Source organism: Solanum verrucosum, unplaced genomic scaffold, assembly GCF_900185275.1.
Source record: "Solanum verrucosum unplaced genomic scaffold, falcon-dt-bn FXZP01000207.1, whole genome shotgun sequence".
NCBI classification, from domain to species: domain Eukaryota; kingdom Viridiplantae; phylum Streptophyta; class Magnoliopsida; order Solanales; family Solanaceae; genus Solanum; species Solanum verrucosum.
Genome location: NW_026019996.1, coordinates 3631575 through 3643561, shown reverse-complemented (window position 1 = coordinate 3643561; position 11987 = coordinate 3631575).

Genomic DNA, 11987 nt, shown 5'->3' with positions numbered 1-11987 from the left:
TTAATCAGAGCATTATATATGTTCAAATCCTAAGAACAATCCTCCCCAAGTCTCAACTTTACTTATCAATGTGGGGGAGGTCTCAACTCTTCCCCGGCATCAAATAATTGTTAAGAGATTTACAAACATTATCAACTACATTACTTTTTTTTTGGTTATGAGAAAGTTAACAATAGTACTATTTGTTTGTGCTAAAATCTCACAATTCTAAATATAACCTTGATTCATCTATTTATATGTCAACTATCCCAATTGTCAATATAAATGTTTCTCACAGTTACGAAGAAGAAAATTCCATGGCAATGATTAGAAAAAATAGTTTTAATGAACAAAATTCTCACATCTACTAGACCTGGTCATCCCATGAAAGGCAACCATTTCATTCAATCACAAACATCTCTTGAATAGGAACTTATTTTAACACCAAAGCAACAACTTGTTGAGGTTTCATAATCATAGATTCCGGTTTTTCGTTTATACACAATGAAGCTACAACCTTTTCAAGACTATCTTGATTGAATGAGACTATTGCCTTAGACACACACAAGTCTTCTTCCGTCTTGATCATATTGATAGTGATCCCCTCATGATTCGGTAAATGATTACTATTGACATTGTTAGTGGTGGTATGAAGAGTAACAACCTTGTGATCAATCAGGTCTTGGATCTTATGCTTCAAATTGATACAAGTCCTCGATATCATGCCCAATATTATTTGAATGATATGCACATATTCGATCGACTCTAAAGCATCTAGAGCTCGTGTTGACAGGTTTAGGCTCAATAGGATGTAATTGTCAATCTTTCAAACAACTTTGTGCAACATTCAACAAGAGGGGAAAATTCTAGGGGGTTTCGTTTCAAAGTTTAAAAAATGTGGGTAAAAGTTATTTTGTGGAGGTGGCGGTAGTTTGTGGTAATTTGGAATGTTTTGGCGAAGAGGTGTTAGTGTTTGGAACCTTGAATATGGTTGAGTTTGATAGTTTGGATGTGGAGCTGGATAGTTTGGAGGGGTACTCCGGTAATGTGGCGCTGGATAATTAAGAGGTGGAGTTTGGTAATTAGGTGATGAATCTTGGTATTTTGTAAGGGGTATTTTGGTAATGATGAGGTGGAGTTTGACAAATGAGAAGTGGAGTTTGGTAACTAGGAGATGGAGTTTGATAACTTTGTTGGGTATAATAAATTGGGTATGAATTTTGAGGTACTTGAGGACATGCTCTGAAGGGCAAGGATTTTTTGGGATTAAAACTGAAGTGTCTCTTTCCATTAGACGTAGAGGAAATGGACGACACATCTTCTCTTTTTTTCTTTGATAATCTTGAAGATCTTTTTAGGGCGGCCACATGTGCAATCTTTCTAGTCTTAAGCTCATCTTCAATAATCTAACCCACTTTGGCTATCTCGGCAAACTTCGCTCCAATGAGCAATATTATTCTATCATAATATTCTGGCTCTTGAATGCATACGAATACTTCAATGATCTCTTTCTCACCATGTAAGGTTAGACTATGGCTTCCTCTTTCCTCCACCTACAAGCATACCCGCGGTAGCTTTCGGTGGCTTCTACTTAATTTTATCCAAGGAATAGTGACAGACACGATCTCTACATTGTAAGCACACCTCTCGATAAAGTCTTTAGCCAACATATTCCAACAAGACTATTGCTTCATTTCTTGAGAGGTGAACTAAGGCCTCATTGTCACACCCTTAGCCTACACCCTGGGGGGACTGGCAATCGAGAACCATTGATGGCCCCAATCGAACCCTTGGCCTAGTTTACTTACTCAATAGAAGACTTAAATCATGAAGAAAATACTTTTAAAAGTAAGTTGAACTGCTCAATAAACACTTAGAATGTATCAAGATAACATTCACTGGCCAAAAGTGGAAACTCAAGTCTCAATCATTAAAACAGGAAATAGGAAACTCAAGAACTAACATCTGACTGTCTATCTATAAAGCCTCCAAACAACTGGATCAACGATGGATGTTGAGACAGGCCCACGACATCCTAATGAACTAACTCATAAGACTGTAAGCAATAAAAGGGATCCTCCGGAAGCAAAGAGGCTCACCACAATACTCTGAGTGCTCAACTGGATCAACGATGCGCTGGATGTTGATCCTAGTTACCTGTGTTTGCATCATAAGAAATTGCATACCAACTGGCATTAGTACATTGAATGTACGAGTATGCAAGTTGGAAAGCTAAACATAACTTAAGCTTGAAGGGAACTAAAGAACTTACCTGGCTCAACTCAGCTCAACATAATTGAACTTATTTCAATATAAAGTAGTTTAAAGCAAGTACAATATAAAGAAAAGTTGTTTGAAAACATGATGTCAACTCTGTATGTATGCAAATATACATATAACTCTGAAATGTATGTAAAAATACAAATAAACTGTGTATATAAGAATACAATTACTTTTGTGGGAGTTTCTCTAATCGACAATCATCACGTAAGAGCTATTCTGATGATACATCATTTTTCCTCATGCTGCCAGGGCCGTCCTATACCTTGCCGAGGGTATAGAACCTCTTTTGCTTCATTTAGAAAGTGATTACTCTTTTCTGAAAACTAGCTCAAAGGCTCTTTTGAAATCTCAGTTTCCGTTCTTATTTAAATGTGAAAACATTTTACACTCTTTGGGAATACATAGTCCCCATATACTTCTTTGAATAAATGAACTTCAAACTTTACTCTTTACTCTTTACTCAACTTGAACTTTAAGTCTTAAAACAAAGTTAAAAGCATTTGCAAAAGACTTCTTGAAAAGACTCTAAGAACTTCCTAGACTTGGCTCTTGACTTTCCTTGAATTTGAATTTATGGATTTAAGGCTATAATTCATGGTTTTGGATGATTTCTAGATGTTTAGAAGTCATTTAGAGTAGTTAGAATCAATGGAAAGTTTTAGTACACTTTAGAAGGACTTAAATAGGCTAAACGACAAAAAATTGGTGAAAAACGACGATCCGGGCGCGTCTCTGGCGCGCTGCGCCATCCTCCAATTTCTGGGGCTCCTGCAGTGCGCCCTTCTAGCCTCTCTGGCACTATGGGGGCGTGACACGCCTGTCCCTTCCCAGGTGCGTCTGACGAATTTTACAACTCGTTTTCTGATCCTAAATAGTTTTAAATCGATTCCTTTCCTCAATACTTTTTTTAGATTAAGATACCCAAAGCATGTACACTAGAATCTAACTCGAAAAAACTCTTAACTTCGCTATAACGTCTCAATAAAACCCATCAGTCACATGTAAGTTCAAGAATGAAAACAATTCAAGAACACAACTCAAGAATATCAAATTCTAACTCTTTTAGGACGAAAATCGCTAAATTAAACATGTTTGACGCATGGGTGAATGGAACCAATGCTATGTGATCTCACATACCTCGTAGGGATCACCCCTTGACGAAATCCACAAGCGATTCCTTACAAAGACTACGAAACTTGAACTTTCTTCTCCTTTCTCCTATTTTCTTTTTTCTCCAAGCCCTAGCGTGAACTTCCAATTTTCTAAACTGACCAAATTCTGATTCAACCCTTAATTAATTCACTAAAGCGAATTAAATTAATTGGGTAAGGAAAAGACTAAAATACCCTTCCAAAATCAGGTTCTAGACTTTCCTTATTTGAACAGCCCAACTTCAGATGGGCTTATCTCACTCATACGAACTCGAAATCGTGCAAACTCAGCGGCGTTGGAAAGATTATTCAAAGATATTTTCTAATATATCTGGAAAAACACCTAAATCATCATGAGCTAGAAGTTATGGTCATTTGAATTTGACCAAAAACCCATCTTAACACACTTAAACAAATTTTCCAGATTTTTAAATTCTTTCCAAAAATGATTATTTCCACTTTTTAACTTCTTTCTAGTTCTTTCTAGTTACGGGGTGTTACAATATCTCCCCTTTGGGAAGACTCGTCCTCGAATGAGCTTATTCTTATTAGGCTAAGGGTGTAAAATCTAACATTCAGCTCAAACACCCAACAAACAATGCCAATACAACATGCAATCTCGTAATTTAAAGAGTACTAAGAAGTGAATTAGTACCTTGATCTGGAATTTCTCCGAATTCGAAGAGATGTGGATATCTCTTGTTCATATCTTCCTGAGCTTCCCAAGTAGCTTCCTTAATAAATTGGTTCCTCCAAAGGACTTTGACTGATGCTACTTCCTTAGTCCTCAACTTGCGAACTTGGCGATCTAGAATCTGAACCAGACTCTCCTCATAAGATAAGCTATCTTTGATGCTAATATCTTGTGTTTGTATGATCAATGAAGGATCACCCATGCACTTCTTCTACATGGAGATGTGAAAAATCGGATGAACCGTGGCTAACTCTTGTGGTAGCTCCAACTCATAAGCTACATTACCTACCTTTTTCGATATTTTGTAAGGGCTAATATACCGGGGACTAAGCTTCCCCTTCTTGCCAAATCTCATAACACCCTTCATGAGTGAAACTTTCGAGTATACCCAATCATCTACTTCAAACTCTAACTCCCTTCTCCTAACATCAGTGTAGGATTTTTGACGACTCTGTGCCCGTTTTTAACCTCTCTTGAATCACTTTCACCTTCTTCATAGCTTGATGAACTAAATCTGGTCCTATCAACCCTACTTCACCAACTTAAAACCATGCAATAGGAGATCTGGACCTTCTCTCATAAAGAGCTTCATAAGGAGCCATTTGGATGCTGGAGTGGTAACTATTATTGTAAGAAAATTCAATAAGGGGTAGGTGATCATCCCAATTTCCCTTGAAATCAATTACACAGGCCCTCAACATATCCTCTAATGTCAGAATAGTGTGCTCTGCTTGACCATCTGTCTGAGGATGAAAAGCAGTACTTAAGTTCACCTTTGAACCCAAGCCTTTCTGGAATGACTTCCAAAACTGTGCAGTAAATTGTGCACCTCGGTCTGAAATAATGGTGACCGAAACTACATGAAGTCTAACCACTTCTTGAAGATACAACTTGGCATAATCCTCTATTGTATGGGTAGTTTTCATCGGCAAAAAGTGGGCTGATTTTGTCATTTTATCGACAATCACCCAAATATAATTATGTTTCCTGTGAGACCTTGGTAAACCTATGATGAAATCCTTATTAATCATCTCCCACTTCCATTAGGAAGTTCTATATTCTGAGCCATACCACCAGTCCTTTGGTGCTTTACTTTAACTTGTTGGCAATTCAGACACTTAACAACAAATTCCGCAATGCCCTTCTTCATACTACTCCACCAATAAACCTCTCTCAAGTCGCGATACATCTTTTTGGAACCCGGATGAATGGAATATCTGGAGCTATGAGCTTCCTCCATGATCCTCTCTTGGAGTCCATCCACCATTGGTATATACGATCTACCTTGATATCTCAGTACGCCATCTCCCTCTTGTTCAAAAGCCATAGCTTTCCGCTTATGAATATTTGCCTTCAATTCAAGCAAAATTGGGTCTTGGTCTTGCTTTTCTTTCACTTCTGATACTAATGAAGACTCAGCCCTATTCATCACCACTACTCCTCCTTTTGTGGAATCTATCAGTCGGACTCCTAAGCGTGCAAGTCTATGCACATCTTTTGCAAACTCTCTCTTTTCTTCCTCAACATGGGCGGTACTACCCATAGACAACCTGCTTAAAGCATCAACAACAACATTAGCCTCACCTGGGTGATAAAGAATACTCATGTCATAATCCTTGAGTAATTCTAACCACCTCCTTTGTATGAGATTAAGCTCTTTCTGAGTAAACACATACTGACGACTCTTGTGATCGATGAGCACATCCACATGCACACCATAAAGATAATGGTGCGATATTTTCAACGTAAAAACTACGGCAACTAACTCTAAGTCATGGGTTGGGCAGTTCTTCTCATGAACTTTCAACTGTCTGGAGGCATAAGCTATAACCTTTCCATTCTGCATTAATACGCAACCCAAACCAACTCTAGATATATCACAATACACCACAAAACCTTGAGTAACTTCTGGTATGGTCAATACTGGGGCAATATTCAACCTTTTTCTCTATTCCTAAAAGTTTTTCTCACAAGCTTCAGACCATTGAAACTTCATGTTTTCTGAGTTAACTTGGTCAAAAGGGACGAAATAGACGAGAACCGAACCCCTCTACGAACCATTTATAATATCTAGCTAAACCCAAGAAACTCCTAATATCAGTTGGAGATGTGGGTCTAGGCTAATTCTACACTGCCTCAATTTTCTGAGTATCAACTTTAATTCCCTCTCCATACACAATGTGGCATAAGAATGCCACGGACTCAACCCAAAACTCACACTTAGAAAACTTGGCATACAACTCTATATCCTTTAGAGTCTAGAGAACTATTATGAGATGACTAGCATGATCTTCTTCATTCCTTGAATTTATTAGTATGTCATCAATGAAAACGATAACAAACATATCTAAATAAGGCTTGAATACTCTATTCATAAGGTCCATGAATGTTGCGGGTGCATTGGTTAAACCAAACGACATGACCAGAAACTCATAATGACCATAACGGGTCCTGGATGTTGTCTTGGGAATATCACACTCCCTTACTCTTAACTGATGGTAGCCATATCTGAGATCTATCTTAGAGAAACAGGTGGCACCCTGAAGTTGATCGAAAAGACCATCAATCCTCGGAAGATGATACTTATTCTTGATGGTAACCTTGTTCAACTGGCGGTAATCTATACACATCCTACGGGAACCATCTTTCTTTCTCACAAATAAGATCGGAGCGCCCAAAGGTGAGACACTTGGTCGAATGAAACCCTTATCAATGAGATCTTTCAACTGCTCTTTAAGCTCTTTCAACTATGCTGGTGCCATTCTATATGATGGAATAGATATAGGACGAGTATCTGGAAAAAGGTCTATACCGAAGTCTATCACTCTCTCAGGAGGGACTCCGGGAAGATCGTATGGAAAAACTTCTGGAAACACTCCTACTACTGAAACTGACTAAATAAGCGGTATCTCAACACTAGAGTCATTAACTCGGACTAAGTGATAGACACACCCCTTAGAAACTAACTTCCTTGCCTTAAGGTACGAAATGAAACGGCCCTTAGGCACTGCTGAACTACTTTTCCACTCTAAGACTGGCTCATTTGGAAACTGAAACTTGACAACTCGAGTTCTACAATCAACTGAGGCATAACATGCATGAAGCCAGTCCATACCAAGAATGACATCAAAATCTACCGTGTCTAACTCAATTAAATCAGCCATGGTACTCTTGTGACTGACAGAAATGGGACAATCATGATAGACTCTCTCTGCTAGAATAGACTCACCAACAGGTGTAGAAACACTTAATGGTTCACTAAGTTTCTCAGGAATAACATCAAAATTCATCGCAATATAAGGAGTTACAAAGACAAACTCGCTCCTGGGTCTAACAAAGCATAAACATTAAAGTTAAAGACTTCGATCATACCAGTGACAACATCTGGTGAATCCTTTTGCTCTTGGCGACTGGTGATAGCATTTAGGTGGTTTGATCCTCCACCAGTACCGGAAGTAGCCCCTCTAGGAGCAGCTCTGTCTGGTGGAGCAACTGAAGAAGACTGGGCTCTATTACCCCCATTACCATTACCCTGCAAGTTCTTTGGACACTCTCACATGAAATGACCATTCAATCCACACATGAAGTAATCAGTGGATCCATCACGACATGTACCTGAGTGGTTCTTACCACACTTAGTGCAAGAATGAGGCTTGCTACCTCTTTGCGCCGTACTACCCTGAGAATAAGCAGGTTTGGCTCTGAAATTCTGACTATTATACTCATTTTTGTTCTTAGTGCAGGTGCACTAGCAGATGATGGAGCAGGTCCCTTGTATTTCTGTTGGAAGGATGACCGGTTGGCGTTACTTTTCTGCTACCCAGACTCATTCATTGTCTTAGCTCTCTTGTTCTTAAACTTTTCTCTATCCCTTAACTTCTCTTCCTCAACCTGTTGCACATAGACCATCAACCTTGATATATCCATGTCCCCAATCAACATCGCTGCCTTGCCCTCTTTGCTTGATAGACGGGACAACCCAATAACAAACAGACTCATTCTACTCCTCATATTCGCAACCATATCCAGAGCATAACGGGATAGTTGGGTGAACTTCAACCCATACTCATAAACGCTCAAAGAATCTTTCTTAAGTGTGAGGAACTCTCGTACCTTAGCCTCTTTCAGTTCTCGGGGAAAGAAATGCCCCAAGAAGGCCTCCTCGAAACAAGCCCAACTCGCAGGTGGTTCATCCTCAACTCGGTTCTTCTTCCATTGATCGAACCAAATCCTAGTGACACCCTTCATTTGGCATGCAACGAGTTCCACCCTCTCAGTATTTACAACGTGCATGACATCAAATACCTTTTGTTGCTCCTCAATAAAGTTCTCTGGATCCTCAGTAGCGCTCGAACCAGTGAAACTTGGCGGGTTCATCCTCAAGAACTCATGAATCCTCGAAGTGTCAGCCTCTTCTTGTCGAGCTCCTCTTTGTTGCCCAACCTGATTAGTCACAGCTTGACTTAGCATCCTAATTGCTTCCCTAAACTCAACATTGGTAACTTCTCCTTAGGGTTGCACTTCAGGTGCATTGGGTACCCCTTGCTCCTCAATATTTCTCCTAGCAAGACGACCTCTGATAGCTCTTCGTGGAGGCATGATTATCTTAAAACACGCGCAAGCACGAATTAGGGAGAAATTTTTTAGAGATCAAACTCTAACACACGAAATAAGTGTGAAAGAAGTGAGAAATTTTCCTAAGTGTTGCAGCCTCCTAATTATAGATGTGGTGCGCTTCACACCGATAACTAGGACTCTACAAATATGACTTTATAGACTCCTAAGGACTCTTGAAGTATGTGCTCTGATACCAAATTTGTCACTCCCCGAGCCTACACCCTGTGAGGGAAAGGCACTCGAGAACCATTGATGGCCCCAAGCGAACCCTTGGACTGGCTTACTTTCTCAGCGGAAGACTTAACCCATGAAGAAAATACTTTTAAAAGTAAACTAAAGTGCTCAATAAACACTTAGGATGTATCAAGATAACATTCACTGGCCAAAAGTGGCAACTCAAGTCTCAACCATTAAAACAGAAAATAGGAAACTCAAGAACTAACATCTGACTGTCTATCTATGAAGCCTCTAAACAACTGAGATGGATGTCGGGACTAGCCCACGATATTCTAATGAACTAACTCATAAAATTGAAAGCAATAAAAGGGATCCTCTGGAAGCAAGGAGGCTCACCACAATACTCTGAGTGCTCAACTGGATCAACGATGCGCTGGATGCTGATCCTGGTTACCTGCGTCTGCATCATAAGAAGATGCAGGCCAACTGGCGTCAGTACATTGAATGTATGAGTATGCGAGTTGGAAAGCTAAACATAACTTAAGCTTGAAGAGAACTAATGAACTTACCAGGCTCAACTCAACTCAACATAACTGAACTCATTTCAATATAAAGCAGTTTAAAGCAAGTGCAATATAAAGAAAAGTTGTTTAAAAACATGATGTCAACTCTATATGTATGCAAAGATACATATAACTCTGAAATGTATGTAAAAATACAAATAAACTGTGTATATAAGAATACAATTACTTCTGTGGGAGTTTCTCTAATCGACAACCATCACGTAAGAGCTATTGTGATGATATTACGTTTTGCCTCACGCTGCCAAGGTCGTCCTATACCTTGTCGAGGGTATAGAACCTGAACTACTAACTGGATCCACTAGTATATGCTAAAAATTACTAAGGAATCATCTAAAAAGTATGACCATTTTCTACCCATGGTGGCTACATAGTTTAGGGAGCTATGAGTTGTCTGAACTCTCCCTCATATCGGTGCTCATTACTACTCCCAAAATATGATACTAGCTCTTATGTTTAAAAACATACTTCTTTCTGTGATTTCATATAATTGCTCAAAAACTTAGTTCAAAGTCTATCTTGGAAATCAAAGTTTCCTCTCTTGCTTCATTTAGAAAGCGATTACTCTTTTCTGAATACTAGCTCAAAAGCTCTTTGGAAATCTCAGTTTTCATTCCTATTTAAATGTGAAAACATTTTAAACTCTTTGGGAATACATAGTCCCCATATACTTCTTTGAAAAAATGAACTTCAAACTTTAGTCTTTACTCTTTACTTAACTTGAACTTTAAGTCTTAAAACAAAGTTAAAAGCATTTGCAAAAGACTTCTTGAAAAGACTATAAAAACTTCTTAGACTTGGCTCTTGACTTTCCTTGAATTTGAATTTATGGATTTAAGGTAAGATTCATGTTTCTGGATGATTTCTAGATGTTTAGAAGTCATTTAGAGTAGTTAGAATCAATGGAAAGTGTTAGTACACTTTAGAAGGACTTAAATAGGCAAAACGACAAAAAATTGGTGAAAAAGGACGATCTGAGCGCGTCCCTGGAGTGCTGCGCCATCCCCCACTTTCTGGGGCTCCTTTTGGGTGCACTGTAGGCATGCCGCCCCAGCCTCTCTGGTGCTATATGGGGGTATGATGCGCCTGGCCCTCCCTAGGTGCGTCTGACGAATTTTACAACTCATTTTCTGATCCTAAATCTTTTTAAATCGATTCCTTTCCTTAATACTTTTTTTAGATTCAGATACCCAAAGCATGTACACTAGAATCTAACCGAAACAACTCTTAACTTCGCTAAAACGTCTCAAGAAAACCCATCAATCATATGTAAGTTCAAGAATGAAACAATTTAAGAACACAACTCAAGAATATCAAATTCTAACTCTTTTAGGATGAAAATCGTTGAATTAAACATGTTTGGCGTGTGTGTGAATGGACCCAACACTATGTGATCTCACATACCTCGTAGGGATCACCTCTTGACGAAATCCACAAGCGATTCCTTACAAAGACAACGAATCTTGAACTTTCTTCTCCTTTCTCTTCTTTTCTCTTTTCTCCAAGCCCTAGCGTGAACTTCCAATTTTCTAAACTAACCAAATTCTGAGTTGACCCTTAATTAATTCACTAAAACGAATTAAATTAATTGGGTAAGAAATAGACTAAAATGCCCTTCTAAAATCCGATTCTAGAGTTTCTTTATTTGAACAGCCCAACTTCGAATTGGCGTATCTCACTCATACGAACTCAGAATCGCACAAACTCAGTGGTCTTGGAAAGATTATTCAAACATATTTCCTACGATATCTGGAAACACACCTAAATCATCCTAAGCTAGAATTTATTGTCGTTTGAAGTTGACCAAAAACCCAACTTAACACACTTAACAAATTTTCCAAAATTTTAAATTCTTTCCAAAAATGATTATTTCCACTTTTTAATTTCTTTCTAGTTCTTTTTAGTTACGGAGTGTTACACTCCTTGTTCAAACTTTGGCTAAAGAGCCGCATTAACAAAACCTCATTCTTCCCAACACCCACAAGTTGATCGCAATATGCTCTTAGATGAGACAAGGGAATGTGTCAAATTTTGGTACTTAAAATCCTCCGAGAAGGTCCAAGTTTGAGTGATTACAACTATCTTCATAGTTCAATCTTGCGACATTTGGAATATAGTAAAATTCTTTCATAGCTTTCATGATCTCTTCCTTTATACTTTGCTTGGTCATTTCTTCTTTGACCTTCCATTCTTTTTCCTACTTCTCACAATGATCGAGTTTAGAATAGATAGTGTAGGGAAGATGTGGTTATGTATGGATTGGAATATGAAAAGTGGCTTTTGGAGGTAGGAGTTGAGCGGTAGATGAATTTTGAGCTTTTTGAGCAGGGGTCTAGTACTTGGGAGGGAGTGTTTGAGAGTTGTTGGTATTTGGGCTTTGAAGGGGAGGGAAGGTTTGAGAGTTGTTGACATTTAGGTTTTGAAGGGGAGGGAAGGTCTGAAAGTTGTTGGTATTTAGGCTTTGAAGGAGAGGGAAGGTCTGAGAGTTATTTGCATGTAAGCTTT